Genomic DNA, 24,860 nt, shown 5'->3' with positions numbered 1-24,860 from the left:
TATTCATACTGACTAAGAAATAGTTACTTATTGCAACACATGATTCTATAAATGCAAATGGTATTTGAAACTTTCCTTTATGCTGTTCTTTGTAATTAGGGTTCTTCCTTTTGTTTCCTGTTATATTTAAAATTAAATGATCACTGAAAAGCAATATATCCCAGTCTTAATTGTTTATTATATCTGTGGTATTATTTAAAGATCTGTAAGAGTAGAAAGGGGAGAAGGGTTCTCCTGGAGGCACGTCTGTCTTTTTTCTGCTTAGTAACACCAGAGTACAGAGGCCAAAATATTTATTAGGCTGTGACGGACAGCATCTCCTAGCAATGAGCAGAGGAGCAACTGCAGTCGTGTTTACATGCTCTGGTAACTTAGACTGGGTTGTTGAACCAGAAGAACCTCTAATGTTCAAGAGATCTGGACTGGTAAAAATCTCTGTGAACATTTTTTCCCTTCTTTCTTCCCCTTCATGAATGTTGTTCTATACACACAAACACTCTCTCTGCTCCTCCTGTCTGGTGCCCAAGTAACTCTAAAGTAAAATAACAATCCCCTTTGAAAGAAAAGTTTTAAAGTGCAGTTTAATTTTTATTGTTGCTGTAACTAAAAAACCCAGTTCCTCTCCCTGAATGCTTCTTGGTGAATTTGTACACAAAATTTTCATAAACGCCACCGTTCCTGTGTCCAGAAAATAAGCCCAAGATCATCCCTCTTTTTCTTTTATTTTTCTCCTTCAAAAAGGAATGGCAGATAGAAAGAGGTAGTTTAAGAATTAATGTGATAGGAGGAGATAATGATTTAACTCCTTTTGGTAGCATATGTTATTGTTTCATATTCTACTGATGGTACTCAGGTTATTGTTGGATGTGTTGAGAGCATAATTACAGCAAGACACCTCCACCATCACTATCATCATCACATTTTGTCACCTTGGGACTGAGAATGGAAAGAAAGAAGATTACAGTATTCTTTCAGGCTCCCCCTTTTAAATAGACTGCTCTTGTGAGTCCATAAAATCAGCTGCTGTCTGCAGGGGCAAACTCTTATAAATGCCCTGAAACTCATCATGTTATTTACAATGAATTATGCAAATTCTATTCCTCCTGCATTATGTGAGAAGAAGAGTGATTCATATTAGTGATATTTGAATTAACATACATCTGGTCCCAAGAAATTGCTGCTCTTGATGAGGCAGTTTATACCCTTCATTACTGTTCCTAATGCCCCCCAATATCACAGTATTTTTGTGAGTATTTCTAAATCAGAACTAGATAAGATAAGGACTTACCTTTTCCTCCCTTTCTTTTGACCATCCTTCTCCTCAAAACTTTGAACATCAATAGCTTCTGAACGTTAGCTTATAAATATTAGCTATATGTTATTTCCTCTGAGACCACTCTTACTTTTTCTAGTGCCAAAACAAGTAGGCTCGAGACAGAGAAATGGGGAACAGTGTCCTATTGGTGTCCTACAGCTTGTAGCCAGCCAACCATTTAGGTACTGAATGTCATATCAAGGAGAAATAGACGACAGAAGATCCTGTGTTGAAAACCTCTCCCTATCTCAGCACCTCCCATTTCTAAGGGATTTTCTGTACAAGACAGTACTGTAGGTACTGGGTGCAGTAGAGCCATGTTAGGATGTTGTTTTGCTACAGCCTCTTTCTCAGTGTGCTGAGCAGAAGGAATTTGACTAGGATGTGGAAAAAATGCAGTCTCCGTGATCTCATCCACTTCCCCTTTCTCTCATTAAGTATACAAGCAAAAGCGTGTGCTTCTAGGGGGAAAGGGGGATTTGGGAGACAGTAATGCTGATGCCAGAGGTGTTACAGGGAAGAAAAAATGAGATAAATCTGGAAAAGAGGAAAGAACTGAAAAGGCATATCAAGGTCTTGGAAAAGAAAAGAAATACTGAATTTGAAGGAGGAGAGATAAGAAGGAGAGAAAGAAGAAGAAAATCACGTGACAGAGAGAAAGCAAATAGTAAAAGATGTGAGAAGTAGGGAACTGGGAAGATGTATGGAGATGGATGTAAGATGAAAAGACATTGATGGCTTCAGCTGGAGAAAAGAAAAGCATCTGAACATTGCTGTAGAACCGAACAGGAGCCAGCCACCACTGTGCTTGCTCCAGGGAGAAAGATAAGGGAAGTGAAAGCAAGTTTGGAGAGGGAAAGGTCTCTTTTTCTTCGCCTTTTTTTTTTTTTTTTCAACCCAATCGCATCTGGCATGCAGAACCTATTTGCGGTTGAAAAGAATCATGTTTCAACTGTTCCATAAAAGTTGGGGTTGAAATTTTTTGCTCCTGTTGAATTCTTTGTGCCAGAGTAGAAATAATTTTTGCCATCTCAGTGGAGAAACCAACTGAGAAAATACCAACAAGTGCTTAGGTTGTACATTTGATTTCCACCCGTTCATGCGGACAGAGCTGTAGCTCTGTTCTCTATAAAAAAAATCACCCGGAGCTCACTGAACAATATCTGCACCCTAAGAAGTTGTCTGCTGAGGTTTATAATAAATAGATTGTCATTTTTTATAACAGAACTCTGAAAAGTTGCTTCCCTTGTTGAAAAATAAATGCTCCAATTGGAAAACTCTGACTAACGTGTGATTTCCCTCACAGAGCTAGTTTAATGTAGAAAAGTGCTTTTCAGCAGTGAAACACAAAGGACTTGGCACCCAAGTTCTGCTAATAATCTGGATTCGATACAATAGATTTAATCTTTCTATTCCTTTTTCATGAATAACTTCTTTGGCTAAAATATAGATTATTCTCGTGGTCCTCATTTCTGTTTTAATTGCATTGCTGGGAATGAAAACGATCAGAGATGTTGTGTGGTGATCAGATCTGTTTGGAAAATGCGGATTTAATACCTCTTGTTCTGACCAAAACATACAGGCTTCCTTAAAAGGATGTGATAGTGCATAGTTTATATACTATATTCTGTAATAAAGTAAATGTTCAGTGGGCTTGCATTCAGTGATTAATATTAGAAAGAAATGTACGCTGATAAAAGAGCAAAGTAACATAAATAGTGTCGTGGTAAGTAAAATACAGATTTTAATATTTAAGTGAAATTCAGCACTCTCCTTATACCAGTCTGCCCAGGCCCTGCTGTAGAAACCAAAACTCATGGACATGGTGACATTTTATATTTTAAATTGAAAATAAGGTGAATACAATGGTCATGAAAAGTGCGGGATTAATGGTACTCTAAACTAAAGACTTCAGATGTTCTTTTTATCTAGACTGACCTTCCAATAAACTTAACACCTATCTCTGGAGAAATCACATTTAGAAATGAGAGAATAATCTAATTTCCTACAGAGTCCTTGGCTTGAACATTAGTATAAAACCTGACACCATTTTCGCAGTGTGGTCACTTGTCCACTAAAGTAGGGCTGAAACTCTTCCTAGCCCTACAGTGGTTATGTTTTTAATTAGGAGTCAAATTCTCTGAAGTTAATGGGAGTAATGTTGGGGAAAACCTGAGCTTAACTGAGTCTGTACAAAGTATCCAGATTCAACAGAAGAGGTTTACATTGGGCCATCCTGAGACAGACTCAAAACCAAGATAGGGCAGGATAGTGCCCACTGTGCATTTGATTGTCAGTACTAAATTGGTATTGTAAGAAAAAAGAATATCTGATTTTGGAAAAAAAATCCTTCTTTCGGTATTGTAGAAATTTAGCAATATTGTTGCTGAAATATTGTTAGGCCCATGGCAATATTGACTTTAAAATATTGGCTGTAAGAAGAGGGATGCTGAGAAAATATTTCATTTATATTTTTCTTATCCTTTTTCCCGTTCTGACCTGCAAGATTCCAAAATGCAGCACGTTCCCTAGGAAAAGCTGAGCGTATCCTGCTCCTTCCAGTGCTTGCCTATGTTTCTTGATTTATTAGAATAAAGCAGGTCACCTGAGAAGAATGGAAAAACACTCCCTCTCTCAGATGACTGAGCGGTTTAATTCCACGACGCTCCTGTATTCAAAAACAAAGAGATCAAGGTCAGGAAATAAACTAAGATTTCTTCTTCTCCTCCCTCTACCCCACACCTAACCCTGAGTCGGCACAGCACTGCTGTATACCCCATTGTGATCTGAACTGCCTCAAAATTTAGCAGCGGCAGTATTCAGATTTTTGAGGACTGACTTGCACCAGCTTGTTGTTAGTTTGTGAGATCTTCTATTTTCTACAAAGTGCTTTAACAGGCTTTTACATAAAACAGGCTATGTAAACTAAATAACAGTAATTTCTTAGGAACGAGAAGTCTGTATTCAGATAAAAGACATAAAGATCTTCCAGTGGTGTGAACTGCTTACTGCGTTAGTATCTTCCTCTTCTTTCTGAATGTTAAAATACATGAATTCAGTTACTTACCATCAGGACTTGCACCAGGAAGTGATACTGAGACTGTGATCTCTGATCTGCGGGTGTAAATTGGTGCCTTGCTTTCATAGAGCATATGTGTAACCATAAAATAATCTTACACTAATTAATTGTAAGGTACCTCTTTCAATTTGATCAGTTGAAAAGATGTGAATAGGGAAGCTGTCAGTTGGCTACTGTTTTTCCTTTATTGAATCCCATCTCCCTCTTCTGATACCAGAAACTATTCATGATACTCTAGTCTTAATTCTTGCGGCTGGCATTCAAATTTAGGGGTGCTTATTTCTGTGGATACTATGTCTTGAAATCAGTAAGAAAAAAACAAAACAACCATCTATTGTATTTTATTCAAATGTAAAGCAAATCTTGACATAGACTTGCTGCACCTGTGTGTGTATATGCATTATATACATATTCATGAATTTTTAAGAAAAACACACGACTAGATTGTGTCTGCATTCCAAATATATGCTTTCCAAACTGTTAGCAGAGTTCTCGCTACATCTCAGAAACACCAGATACTCTAGAAGACAAAGCTATCTCCTCTGTCTACAAATCTTATTTACAGCTTTCTGTACATATGCTGCTGTTTATTTTCAGTTTGTGGCACATACTCTACTGCACTCTGATAAAGCTGATCCTGCTTCATCATCTCCAAGTCCCTGCAGATTTTCATGCACTGTGTGATTAATTACTAGTTTTCTAGGCCTCTTGCTCTTTTCAGTTAAAAAAGTAGCACAAAGAGATAATACAACAGCTTGTTCATGCGCAGTGGAAAAAGCCAAGCCCAATTTCCTTTGTATTTACGTCCTGTGTCCACTAGCCTTTCCACTTCCCTAGCTGCTCCTGTTGAGGAGCCAGCCTGGGCATAGCACACCCTGCACCTCGCTCCTGAGCCTGGCACAGGGCTACGAACTAGCCAAGGCAAGTGTGCGGGCTGGCCCGTGGCTACTGCCTCTGGCCAGGTGGAGACTGGCTTTAAATTGCTTTGCTCTTGGGGGGAGAGAGGGTGGCAACGTGGATCTCTCTTCTCTGTCAAACCCTGATTTGCATGGAAGGAAAGTAGGACAGGAGTTGAGACATGTAGGACTTGAGACCTGTGCCCGCGTCTGAAATGCATTTAAAATTTGCAGGCAGATGCAAAAGTTCTTTGAAATGCCAGACAGATCACGCAGTGGTACGAAGCCTTATTTCCTTAAGACAGGAGGTAAAAAATAGTGAATGTGGCAAAAATGATCATAACAAAACTATACTTAAAATCAATTTCTTCCCCATACTGTGGTCTCTAACTACCTAAGTTTCATCATTTGAAAGATTTATATGAATCATGAGTGTTTACAAGAGAAAGATAAGAACTGAGAACGTCTGCTGAGGTACTAAATCAGCATTTAAAAGACAGGGACTCAAACGGTGTTAACCGAATAAATATTTGTATATAGATAACACATGCGTTTACTTGTCCGGTAGCATTTTATTATCTGTAATAATGGGAGTTCACAGTGTCTTGTGGCTTATAAATGAGAATTTCCAAATATCAGTGAAGTAACTCTGGAATGTTTCCCGTAATCATTTAGTAAGCCAATGCCTAATATATGCATTAATGGAGTTTTGTGACAAATCACCTTCTAGATTTTAGCTGACAGCTTGTCATATATTAATTATAAATAATTGTAATATAGAGCTATCATACTGTACACAAAAAAAAAAAAAAAGAAAAAAGAAAAAAGGAGAGGCCACTGGAGAATATCCTTTCTGGTTCCTCCTCACCCTGCCTCACTTCTTGCTCTTCTCTGCAGTAATCCAATATCCGCCGGTTCCAGTTGTTAATAGCATGTCCCACTGTGCTAAATAGTTTAGTGGGATGCCCTTTGATCCTGCACACAAGCAACAGTCCAAGGCAGAGCAGCTGAGGGGAAAATAATATTGTGCACTATTAATATAGTACTGTTTAATACACGAAATTCATGAGACTGAGACATGAAACAATACAGCCAGTCCTTTGGGCTGTACTTGAAAAGCTACAGAAGTCGCTCAGAGAGAGTATGGTTGTAGGTAGGTATGCAGAAGGACAGACAGAAAACTGACCCGTTTCTCTCCATTCTTTGTTACATTCTTAAAGTTTTAAACCTTGGCTTACATCATACTTGCACTGCTGATATGTAACCTCTACGGGGACAATGCAAGTAGTTGCATGAGTGGAAGGAACAGAATATAAACCCTTTGAATGATGAAAGAAAGATGTCTGTTTTTATGTAGATTCAGAGGGAATATATGATACTTAATTTTGAATGACATAAAAGGAAAGGCTCTTTTTCTTTTCCCCTTAACAAAATTAATAGGAGATTCTTATCTTCCAAACCTAATCTAATTATAAGGCAGCAGAAACTGTGTATCTCATGGTACAGCTCTTAGAGATTGTTCAGCATTTTATAGGAAACATTTCAAAGTTAATACAATTTGTAAATGTTTTTCCAATTCAGTGTTGTACTAGTCTTAGAGTAATGTACTGCTGCAGCCTTGGCAAAAATAGAACACTAGTGTAGAGTGTCGTGTTTGAATTTTTTATGCATTTTGAAAAAAAAATCCACTTTAATTACTAGTTTGTAACAGATAAATTATGCTTCTTGATCTGCTTTCTCCTCCTAATTGAGAAGGAACATTAGAGGTACAGTACCTTTAGTGGTACATAAATGTATGCATATGTGTACAGTACTATCATTAGTATAAAATTTATGCTGATGATAACAAGTGCTGATATACATTAGAGCAACGGTGAGTATAGGGTTTTTTTTTTTTTCATGTTGCTTCATATATTCAGGTTTATTTCTTCTGCTTCTTCCTTTAGCATCGCTACACAAACTGGAAATCTTATGAGTAATATTTACTAGACCCGTTTTTAGTACTACTATAGAAGGAAACACATCTATTCCTGATGTGTATTGTGATGCTGACTGAATGAACAGAGGGAAGGGCTACACAGCCTGGTTATGACTGTAAGATAATGGAAAGCTAAATGTAGTCCCAAAACTCACATCCATGTTGTGATACCACATGAAAAATATAAAATGAATGGGTTTATTGCTCAATTCTTCAATGTCATGCAAGGATCACAGCATGAACAGCACTAAAACAGCTAAGCATACTGATTAAAACTGCTGGGACATAACATTAAAACCTGAAATACCTATTTAGTACTGCCATTTCAAAGCAAATACAGCCTTGCAGTCATTTGAGTCAAGGGGGCAAAGGTGAGGATTTAATTTTTGTTTTCTTTAACCGCATTTATTACGATGAAGATAAAATTGTATTTTGCCCAGCTTTCGATTTTTGTTATTTCCCTTTGAAGTCACAGTTGTTTAAAAGTCAGTTCTTTATTGTATAGTTCTTGTGAAAGACAAAAAGTAGTCATTCATGATACACTTCACATATTTACCTCTTACACAAAGTGATTTTTATACCAAGTCATTTGGTATTTTGAAAGATACCTTTCTGAAAGGACCAGGGTTTCTTTAAGTGTAAGGTTATTTTGGGGATCGTTTTTCATGGTGTAACTGGCTGTGTGTCAAAAGAAGACAACGATTTATAGGACTTGGGGAGAACAAAGTTTATCTTCCCTTTTGTCAGAAATAGCCTTCATGTTGGCAGCCCTACCTTCCAGCGGAAAGTAAAATATTGTAGGATAGAAAATGCCCAAATCCCTCTCCTCCACAGAAAAGTAGCTATGATCTGCAATGAACTTCCCCATGGCCCACCATGCCAGATACCGGAATGAGAGGATATACAGTTTGACTAAAAAGTCCGGTTGCGGCAAGACAGCGCTAAGTTGGGGACGTTTTGAGTTCCAGTCTGGCAAAAGCTTCGCCAGTAACTTTATACAGGTGGAAGTGAGTAAAGTAACTTTGGTGGGATCTGTCTTCATGGACTCCCATCAGCACAGTGACCGACCAGCATTCTTTACGGTGTTTATCCTAACACTTTACCTGTGTAATTAATGACTCCATTTCACAGAGGAGGAACTGGGGGATGGAGCGCACATACGCTCCAGGTGTCTAAGAGAGTTGAAGCCAACAGTGAAGTTTTCCAGAGTGCTTGTCATCTCAGCACTCTTGTTTTCACTTACATTCATTCACCTTTGCCAGGGATTAGACAAGACTGGGCAGGAAAAGTGGGGATTTGTGCTTGTGCCGCTGACCTCCACTGGCTGTGCCCAACAGCTTTGTGGTGTCCATGGGCACCACATTTTTTCTTTTCTTTCTTCAGAAGAAAAAAAAAAAGTTGCTATATGCAACTGTGATTGCGTATACAAATGCTAGCTGATCATACCCCTTCCCTCCCCCCGTAACTCCCCTCCTAATACCCTTGTCAGACCGACAGGTCCCGAAACCCCAGTGATTTAACCAGCCGAGTGCACATCAGGACAAGCAACTGGACAGCTAAACTCTGAAATTTATTCGTCCAGGGAAGTTTCGGGGGGGGGAGGGAGAGCGGAAAGTATTTCCCTTTGGGGGACGAGGGGAGCAAGGCTTTAAGAGCAGGGCGCTGCCACATGGCAAACGGTGCGCTGAACCCCGGGGGCGCCCCCCACCCGCCGCCCCTGGGTCCGCGCGGGACCCCCCCCCGGTGTCCGTGTGCCCCGTGGGCGCAGCCGCGGGGGGCAGCTCCCCTCCGGCCGCGGAGTGACGTCACCCGCCCCCCCCACCGCCGTGCCGCGCGCGCGCGCGCGTGTGGTGTGCGTGTGTACGTGCGTGTGTGTGTGGGGGGGGGGGGGGGGGGAGGTGTGTGCGAGTGTGTCCCGGTGCTGGTGTGCGTCTGCCCGCCTGGGCCCCGCGCTCCGTCAGCCAGCCGGCCAGGCGGGGGGGGGGGGGGGGAGGCTCCGTCTCGCCGTAGCTTCTTCACTCTTATTTTTCTCTCTCACACACACAGAGCTCGGCGACAAGCTTCTCCTAACGCTTGGGGCCGTACGGACCCTGTGATCCACACAGAGGATTAAAAAAATACAAACAAACAAACAAAAAAGCTCCCCCCCCACACCACCACCACCACCAGGAGAAGGGCAGCGTCACCTTCCCCGCTCCCCTCGCCCCTGTCTGCCCCGGCGGAGGGAGGGGGGGAAGGGGCTGCTCCGGCCCAGGCTGTCCCGGGTTTTCCCCGCTCGGTTCCCCCCCCCCCCCCCCGCCTTTTTCCCTCGCTTTTGTTTTCACTGCACTTTTTCTGGGGAGGGGAGGCCGGGAGAGTGGGGGGAGCCTGGGTAGGCGACCTCGCTGCTATTTGTATCCAAAGAATCTGCTAAAAGAGACGAAGGAAGAAAAAAAAAAGAGAGGGAGGAAAAAAAAGCGAAGGGGGAAGGAGGAAGGAGAGAGGGAGGAGGAGAAGAGGAGGAGGAGGAGGAGGGGGAGGAGGAGGAGGAGGGGAGGGGAAGCAGAGCCGAAGCTCGGGAACAGAGAGCGCGCCCGGGAGCGGGAGCAGCAGCAGCAGCAGCCGCCGCCGCCGCCGCCGCCGCCGCAGGAAGGAGCAAGCAGGAGGAGAAGAAGAAGAAAAGAGCAGAGCGAAACAGAGCCGCGCGGAGCAGAGGTGGCGCTGGAAGCAGCAGCGGGCAGGCGCGGGGACCTGGCTCTTCTGGATGCTGGATTTTCGGACTCTGGCTGACTCTCTCCCACTGCCCGCCGCCGGACTGTGAGAGGCAGGCACCAACAGCGGGCGGCAGCGGCCGGGGGCTCTGCTCGTGGCGGCTGCTGCTGCTCCTGCGGGGCACGGATTAAATTGGCCGCCCCGGAGACGAGCGGGAGCAGCGGGAGGAGGTGGCGGCGGCGGAGGGAAGCGGCGGCGGTGGCGGGCGGGCGGGCGGCGGCGGCGGCTGCTGCTGGGACCGGGGGAGCCAGCATGACCAGGTAACTGCCCCGCTCCTGACCCATTTCCCCCCTGCGCTGCTCCGCCCGTGCCGGCTCTTTCGGGGCGTTTGTGCGTGTGAGGAGGGCGCCGGGGACGGGAGGGTGTGCGGGTGTGCAGCCCTGCACACATGTCTCCCCCTTCCCCCCAACACACACCCACCCCCTGGACCCCCACCCCCCGGCAGTCCCCAGCCCTCTCTCCTCTCCGCTGGGCTTCAGTCGTGCAGCGAGGCCCGTAGAGAGAATTAGGAGAGTTGTGTGGCGTGCGGACGGGGGATGGGGGCAGGATGAGGGTAAGTGATTGATCAGAGTCGACGTTTCCACTGGATTGCCACGGTACCCGGGCGGGGAGAGGTTACGTGATTTGTGCATCGTAAAGCGGGACCGCTTGCCCCGACGGCTGAATTATTAATACTAATGGGGTTGATTTTGCTTATTTGAGCTGGTGGGGAGACGGGGAAGCGGCGAGGACCACAGTCAGCGCGCGCCGTTGGGAGCGGGGCGCGGGGCCGTTGGGGGCCGTTGTTGGGGGCCGTTGGGGGCCGTTGGGGGCCGGGAGCTCCCGCCTCCGCCGGCCGGCGGGCAGAGGAGCGGAGGCGCCCTCCCGCCTCTTCCCGGACCGGGCTTTTATTTCACTTGTTTATTCTTTCCAAACCGCTGGAAAGAAAGCGCGCCGGAGGGGTTGAAAACTCAGTTTTCTGAACAGCTATAAAGGGGCTCTCAGATTTGCTTAGCAAACTTACCAGCTTCCTCTGTAAGGTCTTGTGCTGTGAACTGGCAGTTTTCACTCCTTTGACCAGGCTCTCCCTGTATTAAAAATAAAACATTTATTTTCCTGAATTCTGCATTTTCCATGTTTTTTATCTCCTCCCTTACTTACAGACTTGCATTATTTCCTTCTTAAGCTATTATCACTTTTCCTTGTAAACGGCTTTTGAATATCTGCTCCTCCTTGCTACTTCTTGAGGCTGTTGCCATACGTGTTTTAGTCTTTTGCCTGGCCTTTGTACAGTTATTGCCCCATAGAGGTATATCAGTTTCTTTACGATTCTTATCATATTCATTTTTTTTCACTTCTGACATTCCTAAAAGGGTCACTTTATTTACACAGAGTAGTTAAGGTTTTATATTTGTATTTCCTTCACTGTCTGCCTGAGACAGTGCAATATTTCACGTGAGTCTGTAGTTACTGATTTTCTTTGGAGTTTCCTGTTTGCAAGAGTATTTTTTATTAAGCCTATATATCCTCTTAAGCTTAGAATTCATATAGGAAGTTATGATTATCTTCTGAGCCTGTCAACAATTGCTTCCAACCTATGTTTTGCTCAGACACAAACAACTTCTATAATGTCAGGACTTTTGTTGTAAATTTTGATGCAGAGATGAATAAATGAATGTATACAATATTTTCATTTCTCTGGAGTGTGATAGTAGTTTATAACATAGCAGTTAATACTTTTCCTTCTTGATATAGAAGTATAGTAAATGACATCATTTTCTCCTGGGTTGGGAGCAAAGAAAGCTCTTTCATTTCTTGGTATTGAACAGAGCAACTCTAAAGGAAGAAAGAAAATATTCTCGCCTCCCTGAAATACAGTCATGTGCACCTGCATCCTACTTTAGATGGCTTTTTTTTTGATAGTTTCTTTAAATTCACTCTCATGAGGTTTGCTGTTACCTCTTTTTTTATTTGTGAAATTGACAAACTGATGAGTTTAATATAAATTCAGCTGTCAAATTTTGCCCAGTCAAAATTACTAAGAGCTATAAATGTACTGGCATGGGATTTTCAAGGAACTGAGTGGTGTAGCTTTTACATAGAAAAAAAGATAGATTTAATGAGAGACTGTACAGGAGTAGCTTTCCAGTTCTGGTTTTGTCACTTGTGGAAATATGGTAGAGTATATTTAGATTTCTTTCAATACAGAAATGATGTATAGCTTTTCTGTATCCACGCTAAGCACTGAGAGCTTTGCCTAAGTAGAACACCTCTACTCTAAGAAGGCACTAAGAAATTCGTTATGGTTTGTGTGCGCTATGGCAAGCTGTCAGAAGTAGTGCATGGAAAGGAAAAATGTATCTTTATATTTCTGGATTTCAGGAGTCATGACTTAGAATCTGCTTTTAGTCTCATCAGTCTTATTACTTTATAAATGAGTGCTACAGAATAACATGAATCAAAAGCATTCTATTGTGACTGTTGCATAACTCAAATACCAGTATTGCCAGTCAACTAAATAGGAGATGGTAAATCAGCGTTTAATGTTACAAGAAGGTTTGCAAAAACAGATTTGGGGTCCTATGAAAAAACGAAATAGTTAATATTTTAAATCTAGTCAGTGATTCAGCTTTTTTTTTTAAGGTTGCCCCTCATTTCTGTGTTTGAATAATGCAGGAACCAAAACTACACAAGCTAAAGAGTAGGGATCCCCCTTCATCTGCTGCTGTGCGTGCTAAGCCACTAGGGGCCTGTATAAACTGCTCTCATACAACAAATACCAGTACCTAGCATATGCTAACTCCTTCACCAGAAAGACGTTTTTTACACAGATGCCTAACATCAAAAGCACAGTTGCCATTCATTTATTCACTACTGATCAATGAGGCTGCTGTTGTGTGGGAGAAGCATACAATTTGCATATTATCTTTGGGATTTTTACCCTGCTTCATTCATTCCCCCTGTCCTATATGGCGTCCAGCATAGGTCTCTGTTCTTCCGTGCTCTCCTAACAGCTGTGGTGGTTGGAAAAGGATGTCGACTTGTGAGGTGAAAATTTTCAGCAAAGTTGGATTTGAGTTTTTCTCTGCACTTTATATTTTCTGTAAGCTGAGAAAATCAGATTTGTTGCCTATACATTTCTTCTATTAGATTAGTAATGGTACTGTTCAATGCAAGCGTAGGGTTAAAAGATAAACTAAACAGGATTACTCTAAAGCAGGAACAGACAGAGATTGACGGTGTATTTAAGCTAGCTTTGTGTTATGTAAGTTTGGAAGTGTAGAGGTTCCAGGGCTTAGGCTGCAGTGTAGTCAGCATTTATGGGACCTGGACTGAAGATGCGCTATACATTTTTGAGTGTCAGTTTCACAAATTTAAAATCGACCAACCGTGGCCTTCTTGATAGACATAAAGCAATAAGGTCAAGTATACTTACGCTGTTCCATTGTTGATTTTCAGTTTTTCAAACTGACAAGGCAGACAATTTGTAAAAGAGCACAGCTGAAATATTTGCATATTGGATTTCCTTCAAAAGGAACTTTCTCTACCAGGCTCTTCAAAAATTGTGATTTCAAAGGATTTTAAAGCTAAATTCCTGTAAGGTCATACAATGAAATGCATCTTCACTATGGTATGTTATTTTTTTAACGGGATATATTTTAAAAAGCAGAGTTTTATATATCACGTGATGTGGGCCAGTTACTGCGAGAGGCTTTTTGTCTCCTAACTGACTACAGTTGTGCAAACATTGATCAAGTATAATTTTATGAAATGTGTGTGTGCACTTGTGTAAAATAATGATGGCCTATAATGAAATCCACTTTAAAGGCCTTCTGAAATCACAGATGTCTGGTCAAAATGAAGTTTAACTGAGTGTTAATAAATCAAGGAGGTATGTCAGAAATGCACAGGTTAGGCACTTCACCTGCGCTTCAGATACCGTAAGGAGTAATACAGTACAGCTCCGTGAGAAATCATGTTTCACTGTTGTATAACATCATAATTTTTTTTTAATCTTCTGTTTTGTAAGCAGTTGAGAAAGAGGTACAGATATTGACTGTTTAAATTCAGCATCAAAGAGATACATAATACTGTCGGTATTTTAACAGGAGCCTACAAAGTAATTCTTTTTAAAAGCACTTGGCATAGAATGGTCAACATAAAATATTTTGATGAAAATTCTGAATTTCACATACTCTGTGAATTGTTTATTTTACTTGTTTAATCCTTGTTTCCTTTGGAAAGGGCCTTAAATTAAGCTACTTAATGAATGTTCACTGGCAGCTTGGCAGCCTGAAGCAAGAATCAGTGTTTAAAAATATTCCTTCATATGATTTATCAATGATTAACCAAATAGGAGTGAAGAGGAAGAGCTATGTCTCCTGGTGATCTACTATACTGAAAGCTCCTGTACAACTTCTCTACTGAAGAAATCTGATGACACAGAAAAAGATTACTCAAGTGTGCTTTGCCTGTAAATTCCATTGCAACAAGCTTCACTTGTTGTTTAAGCCGCTGTGCATTCATAGAACCATATGCCTGCTATTGCACAATTTTAGCTTACAGTTTCATAAGCTCAGGTGGTTTTTGGTTGGTGATTGATAATATTTATTGAAACATTGTCTGTTCATATCTTCATATGGGAAATTGCTAAAAGGCAGAGAAAATTGCCAAAAAATGGTAAACATGGTTTGCTTGTAAATAATTAAGTTAAATTCATTAAATTATTATATAAGTGCTGAAAGCCTTGCTTTTTAAAAAGTGATTATTATTTGGTCAGGGTCTTTCAATTCTTTAGCAGACACAACTATTCACCCTGACTGTTTTGTTTATCAGCTTATTTTTAAGTACATCATAGTAGGTATACGTCTGTATCAGTCTGTACATTCCTGAGATCAAAAGACTCTGCAGGTTTAAATGTCTCGTGCTTACATGCCGTGACATTCTTCTTCATAGGCTTAGTAGCATAGTAACAAGAGAAAAAATGGTGATAGGTTTTGCAGTAGACTTCCAAAACAGGTAGAAATTTTGCAGGAATCAACTCTGTGTTTGTACCTGTGTCTTTCTGATATCTGCCACGGATGCTAGGTGTTCTTTCAAATATTAGGAATATACAGAAATTTGCTTCCTGCTAGCCAACTGAATATGATAGAAGTTTAGGCACTTTGTTTTATTATATTGGAGGGTATGCCATAATATACTGTGATATGCTTCTTCAAGGTTAACAATAGTTATTTGAGATTTCCAATAAACTTCCAATTATTGGAATCGCTTCACTGGTATGCAAATTAATTTGTTGTTTCACAGACAATCAAAACGGATGTCCTGGTTAGCGCCAGCCGAATTGCTCACACTGTAGTCAGATAAAGAATACTTTTTCCACAAACAATGTGTAAATGCAGTATGTGGAATAAAGTAAGCAATGGGGTTGCTCTTTCATTTGCAGTTTTTAATGCTCTGGGAATTAGAGATATAAGCCGGAGTTCAGTAAGTGATGTGCAAAATCTGGATTGTTAAATTGCAAAATCAGCTGATTCTCATGGTGGATATGATCAGTGCCAATCTAACTGAAATGAATGTGACAGCTCCTAAATTTGTAAAAAAGGTGTACTTTCCGTTTGCAAGTTTGCCCAAACCCATTCTGATGTCAGTGCTTCAGCTTGGCTCATCCATTGGTTTTACCTAGAGCCTCAGTTTGTGATCTGGCTTTTTGTTAAATTGTTTGGCGCACTGAGAGGAGATTCACAGACGTTCTGGTAACATTGTCATAGGCTTTCTGACCTTTAGAAAATAGCTGTTTACTGAGTTTGAAGTCAGTAATTCCTCTTGCTTTAGAATGCTGATGAACTAAGAAATTATTAATAAGTGTTTTTTTTTTGAACTGTCCATAGGTTATGTTATTTTATAAAACTTTGCAAAGAAAGCTGAAATTTATGTATGAGGAATTAAGAGATGGCAATTTCTGCTATTTTTTAACATTATTCTCTTTTGGATGGGACTCTATGGCATAATGTTTAAATGTTTGGAATGAAGAAATGACATTTGTGAATGCTTCGGTAGAAGTGAAGCACATATTATTTATTGAAGTTAAGTAAAAATGCTTTTTACTTCTTTTTTTGGAAAAATTCAGATAAGGTTCACATAAATATGTGGGCATATTCCATACTCCAAACCTTTCTTCTGTTTGCTTTATGCTATAAGAGAAGGGATTTAGGAGGCAGATGGGTGTCATAGTTGCTAGCATATATAGAGAGAGAGAGACATGATTATTTCAGCTCTGTTCACCTGCCTAATTAAACTTCTGTGAATCACTGTTTTTTTTCTCTTTTAAAAATTCTTTTAGAGGAAAAAGATCTCTCCCCCTCTGGAAATTGCTATCAGGTGGAGAAGCCTTTTTTTTGTAAAAGGCACGTTTAATTCAAGGACATGATATTTCCTTCCTAGGTTTTCAGCGCTCTGAACATCACGTATATCACTTCCTTACCTCTTAAACTATTTTTTTTTAATCAATCCTCTTTACAGGTATACTGTATATTAATACCTGCACAAATTCAACTATTTTTAATTAATAAGCAAACAGATAAATTTTGAATTAAGAAGCACATTAAAAATCATTTCTGGTCACTAGATTAGAATTTTATCTGCCTGTGTGTAGTTAAAAGTTATTAATTTGGTGGGAAACACATGCAAGGAGACTCTTCTGAAACACTGACCAGAAAGTGAGACAGGAAGCTTTATTTATTTATTTATTTATTTATTTATGTTTGGGATGATAGTGTACCTTAGAAAGCTGCTTAACTGCTGCCTAGTGCAGCTGTCCTTCCCTGAAAGATTAGGTTTCAGGAGCAATGATGGATGTTGAATGCCTGTAGCCAGTTGTGGGGTTTGCTCTGAGGTCAACGGCACTGATGGAGGATAGGAATTTACAACCTTCTGTCTCTATGCCAACTTAACCAGTAGCATTTCTCATGAAAAAATTAGATACATTTAGTGCTGAGCTAATATTGCAGTATAGTTCAGAAAACTGTTCGTTTGAGTGAGAAAGAGTGAGTCTATTTGCAGATAATGAGGACAATTTTGGTCAGAAGAATTCTGTCTTTTGTTACAGAGAAACTTACTGAAATAGCTATAAAAATAAATGCAATACTGTGACTTTATTTAGATCTTCTTACATTCTATTTTCAGGTACATTAGCAAATTTGGGAATACTATAGGTACATTTACACTGTAGAATTGTTAGTTCCATTATTTAAGTGTGCTTGTACAATTTTTAACAGCTTATCCAGCATAAACATACTCTCATTTTTCATTTACAAATAGTTGTTTTCCTGGCCCCCCTCCCCCCCCCCCCAAAACAAATGTTAATGATTTTCTGCAAATATAACCAACGAGGAGTTGGTATTCATCAGTGACGAAAGGGTAGACGTGGCATTTAGCCTTAGCTTGTTCAGTGTGGATATCACATGTATTGCAGGTGAAGACAAATAGTTTGAATAGCTCTGACCTGTGCTTTCAGAAGCATTAGTTAAGATCAGACTTTCAGTTTTAGCTGTGAAATGTATACCTTCCCTGATCTATTTAAGTTTGTTCCTAAGCTACAGGGATATGATTGCCTTTTAAAAAAATGAATGTGGGTAAAGACCAGTGCACAACAAAACAGTCATATAGTCAAGCCTGCAAACCCTTTTTGAGTTGGTACCTTAGTGGTATAGGTGGAGTTTCTGATCAAGCATTGCAAGAGCTGTCCTAATAGACCCAACACTCAGTGGTTGGTGAAAAAGATTTCCTTTGACAGCAGTATTGTTTTGGTCAGGCCCTTAGTGCATTTATGTCTTTGCTTAAATGACAGCAGTTTTTACTTCAGGTAATCTTAGCAGTGGTTAAATTCAAATGGAGAGAAGAAGGCTTAATAAAACATCTGATGAATCGTTTTATAGTGTCTCATAAGGTAGGCAGCCAGAAGCATTTTCATGAAGAGAAATACGTATCCAGCAGGAATTACTTTATAACAGCTATGCATCAAGGAAATGGAATTTTGCCAAATGCCTATGTATTCTACTTATTGGCAGCATGCCATCATCTTTATTTGGAAAACTGTCATTGGTTAGATAATAAATATTCACTGTTTACCCATTCATTTTACTATAAATAACAGATGCATTCTCTGATTAGGTTTTTCATTTTTTAACCTATTTTGTGAAGAATGGAATTTCTCAAGTTATCATTAAGTGCATCAGTGATCTATTTTTGATTAACAAAATTTTCCAAAAAGCCAAATCATGTTGCTAACCTTGTTTGATGGTTTGGAAAACTGTTTTACTTGACGTGAGAAGCCTGGAATTTTTCTATCATACATGGCAAGTGAAAGTACAACATGAGTTTAAAGAAATATTCATCCTATTTGGTATTCGTGATGCAAGTACAGTTCTTCTACTAAAGAGAAGTGGATATTCAGTGTACATTTTTCTTGTCGCTATATCAAATCTGTAAAATTAACACTTACTTCCCATTTAACATTCTCAAAAGCTGCATTAAGTGCTCATGTGAAGTTTTCAGAGTACTGACTGGATGGAGATTTGAAATATGTCAGGGGCAGAAATAATCATTGTACCTCCTAAACAGGTGTGGAGGTAGCAGGCAGTTACCTCTGCAGGAATCCTGACGTTCCTTGGGCTTAATTATGTATGTTTACAGTGATTCTGGAAAACATAGAATGTTAAAACTTTTGCATAGTAGTATTTCAGTTAGTTTAGGAATTGGTAGAAAATTTTAGGCTAAATGGAATAAGGATTTGATAAATGTAAAAAGGAAATGTTCATTCTCCAGCCTTTTGGATTGTGTTTGGTGGAACAGATATGTGCCTTTATAGGCGATGTAATCCCTAAAAGGACACTTGCTAGGACTATATCCCTGATTGATTTATTCACAGGATTGATTTATTAATCTAGCATACAAGGGTAATCTTATTCCAAAGGTATCATGAAAATGGATTGGACTTCTTAGGGATGAAAATTTCTCTATCTCTGGCAATTTTAGTTTATAATCTCAGCCTGTTTTCCTACTTTTTAGTGGGGACTACATAACCTCGCAACCTGGGAAAGGTGCAATGATCTTAAAGCTGTATTGTTTCATTTTTGCAGGTTTCTGCAGTAGTCCAGGTTAGAGAGAGATTTTATTTTAAATAAATTTGAAGCAATTGTGAGTTACGTGGAAAGGATGGGTGTGATGGGATCATTGCACTATGATAAGTGACTGAGATGCTAAAAATGTTTATGGAACAGTTAATGCTTTGGTAGGTATACGTGCTTAATAAATAATCTTAAGTTGTATTACTAGTAAGCATGCTGCATTTTCATATTCTCATGGTCGTTGTTCTAAGCAGGTGAGAAGCTTGTCATTGTGATGCAAAATTTGTACCTATCTGAGTTAAATGCATATTGTAGATGCCAGTCAAAAAAGTGGAGCTATTTTCAGCAGTGGACCTGTGGTCTCCATTACCCAGATCATGATGTTAGTATCTTTTTCATATTTTAATGTGAGCTCTGAGAATGTTTGAGGCAAGAGGAAACCTAAATGCACCTACTTGGAAGAATACAGAGCAGAATTTTATGTCCTCAGAACTTTCACGCTAAAACAAAACGGCCACAGGCTCAGCATCGATTTGGCTATTGTCTGGTGTTATCTCTTCCCCTCCCCTTCTTCCTCCAAATTGTTGTCGATTGTGGTTTTGCACTGATAGGAATGTTTCAGCCGGTGATCTTTCTTTTGTAAAAAAAAAAAAAAAAAAGGAAGTTCATAAATCAAGGAGAAACATTTGATGACTTGCTACCTTTGTATGTTGCTGAAGAAATACTGATGGTTACTACATCCCAACTCTTCCATACTGTAAATCACTATCTTGAAAGAGTCTTTTGGTGTCCTTCAAAGGTGACTCTGCAGCAGTTTTCGCTGCTCATTGTTAGATCATATCTAATGTTTTTAACTCACAGGAACTCTGCATATGGCTCCCTAGACTGCTCTTATTTCAGTATAAGTTAAATTATGAATACTGGATGCCCTGTTTGTTATATTCTAGAAATCCCCTCTGAAAGCTATCTTCATTAGGATCTCAGAGGCTTCTTGCACCCTCACTTCTTAAATCTTTACTAGTAAAGTGTTGTGTGCTTGTGCTTTTTGCATGGATCTCTGCCTTCCTTCACAGTACAGATACCTAAGAAGTAGTCTTTCAGTGCAATCTTTCAAGCCAAATAGTCTTTCAATTCTTTTCTGTTTATTAGGCTACTTCAGACACCATACAGGCTTTGTACACTTGCTGCCTTTGTTGAGGTAGCTGAATAACTCTGGGCCTCCCTGTTATTTCAAAGATTTATATATTCTATCTTATATCTTGGATAAAATACAGCATTGTCTTTGGGTTCTCTGTGAAATCTTTGCTTTCCTGAACTGTTTTCCATTTTGCATATCAGGACGCTCTCCGCATTACAAGAAGGAAAACAGTAAGAGAAACAGACCTGCTGGACGTAACAGTTTCTCCTAGCACATTGTGCCTGGAGATCTTCATAAGAGAAACAATGCAAAAATGTATCTACCTGGTGCCATTTTGGTGTTCGTGTCTGTAGATGCAGAGAGAACAAATGTAAATTTACCTTTACATTTAGGCTCACTTCTGTCCAGATACTACTGCCTTCCATTTAAGTCTTTGTATTATTCAGATGAATCCACTTTCTTAAACTCCTCCCTCTGTCAGAGGGAGTGAGATATATTGAGACATGATTGTGATTCTTTTCTTCTCATAGATGGCCTACCTTATAAAAGAGTTGCAAATTCTGGAGTATGGGTTCCCAAGTTTTTCAGCTATCTTAAATAACACATTTTCCAGCCAGAATCAGGACTATGTACTTTTTGAGAGAATACAAAACTATTGCACTTATTTGCTGAAACATTAAATTTAATTAATGGACTCCTTTTGGCAGACATTATCGTGCTTACTGTATGCCTCTTAATATTCTGTATTACTTCTCTGTATTTAATCTGTTTCAGAATTTTGAGGCAGATTCTTACTGTACTTTTATACTAATGTGCTTGTTATTCCATCTGCCGAGTTTCCGAGATGTTATTAGTGGTTAACAATAACTTTTGCTTCTGCGTATATGCATAAACAGGATTTCTCCCGGTTTTTGTATTTGTAAGTTTTCTCTCTGTTAGTGTAGGACAGGCAGCTGCCCTGGTTGGAGGTATAGTAATACCACTATGTTTCTGGTGTTGATTGGAACTGCACGGAATTAATAGTTCACATATGGTCTTCTGGCTGTATTCTAACAACGAATTGAAACTGATAACTGCTGAGGGGAGCTAGAGGAGTATTGTTTCCCTTTTGGGAATGAAGTTATAGAAGTTGAAAATTTGTTTTGCTAAGAGTGCAAATAGCCACGAATCCTTGACGTAGATGTTGATTGTAAATTTACTTGGCCTTTCCTAATGATTTAAAGACAAGATTGAAGTTATTTAGCTTGTCTGAATCTATGCAAAGTCTAAAGTTTCTTTCAGAATTAGGCTTTTTGACTATTTGTTATTGCTTTCAATACTTAAATGTTTTCAGAGCACTATTCTTACAAAAAATAAGAAATACTTATCACTCAGATCTACCTTTTTGCTTCACAATGTATACTGAAATATATCAATATTTTCCCTGCATTCTGTTTGCTAGCAGCTCATATATTTGGTGGATTAATATTTTGATTTATCAATTCTTTATTTCCTCATAAACTGTTTTCCCTTTCTGCCTTCAAAATAGCTAAGAGGACAAATATGCTCAGATTTTTTTACCTCTGTAATTTTCACCTATATTTTACTATAATGCTGTTTCTTGCTTTTATTTTCATTTTTTAAAAAATTTTCTTCACTATGTGTAAATTGGGAAATGGACAGGAGTTCCACCTGAAGTATTCTTTTCCTTACAAGGTTCCCTTCCAGAAACTAGAGCACTTTTTAGGAAATCTAGATTTCCTTTGGAGTACTGTGAAGATATCTTTCAGTTCTGCAGTTATCTTTCAAATTTTGATTGCAAAAACAATAATGCAATTTTCTGATACTTTGTAACCCAAAGTAAGGGTAAGGTTTATTCTTCAGAAGTCTTGTGGCTTCCTTGTAAATTTATTTAAACTGTAGATTTCCTGGCTGTTTTACTAATGGTAAAGCATACCTGCTTTTCACAGTTGAAGCTGTGGAGGGCCTTAACATGTGGTTAGCAATCGCTAATCAAATAACTGATAATGGACTGAACATCAGTGGAGTGGGCTGATGTTCAGCTGCTGAAATGACAGTCAGAAATCAGTTCATGTTCTCAGATAGGTAAAATCTTAAATGTCAGGTAAAATTAATATTTAGTCAGGCATATTCTTTTTTTCATAGATGGCTTTGTAGTCTGTTACTGGGTTTCTAGCTACATGACGTGACGCAGGGTATACAAATTACATTCTTTTGCATTACTAGTTAGTACTTGAACTGCTAGTACTACCTACTAAAAGTAGGTTTAGATCAACTTTTTTAGGATGATTCAAAGGCATGAAGAAGTTGTATACTTGTGCATCTCAATTCACTGCCTAGACAGAGAGATTACAGAGATCTGCATGGCGATCTGCAAAAAAAAATCTGGAAAACTAGTCCAGCTGTTCCTTGTGAAAAGTCACTTACTGTTTGCTGCACTATCCATGAGGTTACCTTGTGGGAATGTTCTGGCCTTTTCATTCTAGAATTTAGTGTTAGTGTGTCATGACAATATGAATGATATAGACAAGAAGATCTGATTGTAAAATAATATAATTTTCACTTTTTACCTGCTTGTTAGCCTTCACTAATTATCTGCAGATTTAGTGGTAAATTTTTACAAAGTTTTCTATAGATGTAGAACTAAAAATAGCTATGGATGCTAAGTATCATGTAACCAGATTGCATGCAATGACTTAAAAAAAACTGAACCTTCATGGCTGCTCCTAATGTTAAACACACAGAATCAGAAGGGAGTGTTAAATGGCTTTTGTGAGTATTAGAAAAATAATTTTTTGTTGTTGCTTAATGAAGGACTTTCTAAATGAGCTTCATGATAGAAGGAAAGTCCTTACTCCTTGGTAATAAGAACTGTGCGCTGTGTATGGTTAATTTTATTCATGCAAATACATCCTTAGCGCTGAATGAGTCCAATCATACATCAAGTTATCAGGAGCTGGTTCTGTGTGTTGTAATTGCATATAGTAAAAGCATATAGTAAAATATATATATGAAAACATAGGCAAGGACAGAAAAGGTAAGTAAAAATGCTTCATTTTAACATTGAGTTCAGCAGAGAATTTAGGCTTGTGCTTACCTATAAGTATACAGATAGCTCTACCACTGGGGTATCATCACTGAAATCCATGGGGTTGCATGTGGGAAATAAGCGAGTGTTTAAGTGATTTTTGGATTTGGACACTTTAACTGTGTGGAGAGGAAAGAAGTAAAAAAACCCTAATTTCTGCTTTACTCTTTATTCTTCTCTTTCATCCAGGATATGCAAATCAGTATTATCACACAGCTGACTTAAGAAATGGAATAGTTTACTACTTTACTTGGTTTGTAGAAAGAATGGAAGAAACGTATTACCACTACTGTATGCTATTATTTGCTTTTCTTTTCAGTTTGTATCTAAAGCAAGCAGACACAAGAATCTCCGAAGTACTGAAGTGCGAAATAGACACAGGTTGTATTTCCATTTGTGTGCTTCATAGAACGCTTTTGTCTGACTGCAGGAAAAATAAAAATACATAAAAGAACTATAACAAGATAGAATCTGTTCTATGAGTATAATCCTTTAAATTCACAAACACACTTTCTTTTAAACTTACGTGAAACAGCAGCAGTATTATAGGTGTCAGAATGAGTTTCTAACTGTAAGGTAAACAAAAGGCGTGGCTGAAATGCTAGTCCCAGTAAAGCAAAGAAATTCTTCTCTTTGACTCACACTGGCTAATATTTCAGTGAATATCTGTTTCAGTTTCTGTCCAAACATCAGTTCAGAATCTGTGAAAGATTCAGAGGAAAGATGTAGGCTAAACAAAAATTCTTTCAAGGCTGTTCTGATCAGCTTTTTGTCTCGCATTTCATTCTCGTATCCATTTTTGAGATGAGTAAAACAAAATACAAGACTAGGTTGTTAAAGGTGAGGTTCTTAAAGACTAATAAGGGGAATCTAAAAGACAATAATCTCTTTACTAGTAGGAATTTTTCTTGTGGAAGAATTGCAGGACAGAAAATATACGTGCTGTATAGAGGGTGTTACATAAAAAAATAGGTTCCTAATGTAATAACTGGGGAAGCAGCAGAAATCAGTTATATATTACAAGATAAATCAATTTATTTTATAGGTCCTATACTGTTTTATGTTGTGTTACAGTTTTTTAGGTGTTCCAAATTCTTCAGTTGTGCCTTGTAGGTATTCAAAATTATCTGCTGATATGTTAAACTGGAAATGGGTAAATTATTCAAATAAAATATTTCTACAACTTCTGTTTGCCCTTCAGAAATCACTTTGCAGACATTGAAAAAAGTGGGCCAGGCTGATTTTTGACGTAAATCTGTGAAATGAAACATGGAAATTAATTGATGTTTATATTATGATCTTTAAGTAACTTATTTTCTATGGTTTTGTGTCTGTTGTTATTCTATATCAATGCCATACTCTTTTTAAGTTTTTTTAAAGGGCTTTTATTCCTTAGTTCTTTCACTTTAGTTAATTTCTTTCCCACAAAGATTCCAGCTTTATTCCTCAAAAAGCTTTTATTCTTCTTATGATGATGCTCTTCTGTGTTTTCCATTTTTTTTTAAACT

The 24,860-nt window shown here is 39.0% G+C and overlaps 1 protein-coding gene across 38 annotated transcripts in view; it reads left to right on the top strand.

Annotated features, from left to right (window-relative positions):
- Window positions 1–24,860, top strand: part of PTPRD (protein tyrosine phosphatase receptor type D) — a 1,218,182-nt gene that overhangs the window by 842,871 nt on the left and 350,451 nt on the right. The window contains exon 1 of one of the 38 annotated variants that reach the window (XM_068927744.1): window positions 9,912–10,279. The exons of the other annotated variants lie outside the window; for them this stretch is intronic. The gene's annotated coding sequence lies outside the window, so the exon portion shown is untranslated. Of the gene's footprint in view, window positions 1–9,911; window positions 10,280–24,860 lie in introns of those variants that run through there. 38 annotated transcript variants of the gene reach the window in all.

The sequence above is a fragment of the Struthio camelus genome, chromosome Z (genome assembly GCF_040807025.1).
Source record: "Struthio camelus isolate bStrCam1 chromosome Z, bStrCam1.hap1, whole genome shotgun sequence".
In the NCBI taxonomy this organism is placed as follows: Eukaryota; Metazoa; Chordata; class Aves; order Struthioniformes; family Struthionidae; genus Struthio; species Struthio camelus.
This window is presented reverse-complemented; position numbering and strand designations above follow the sequence as displayed.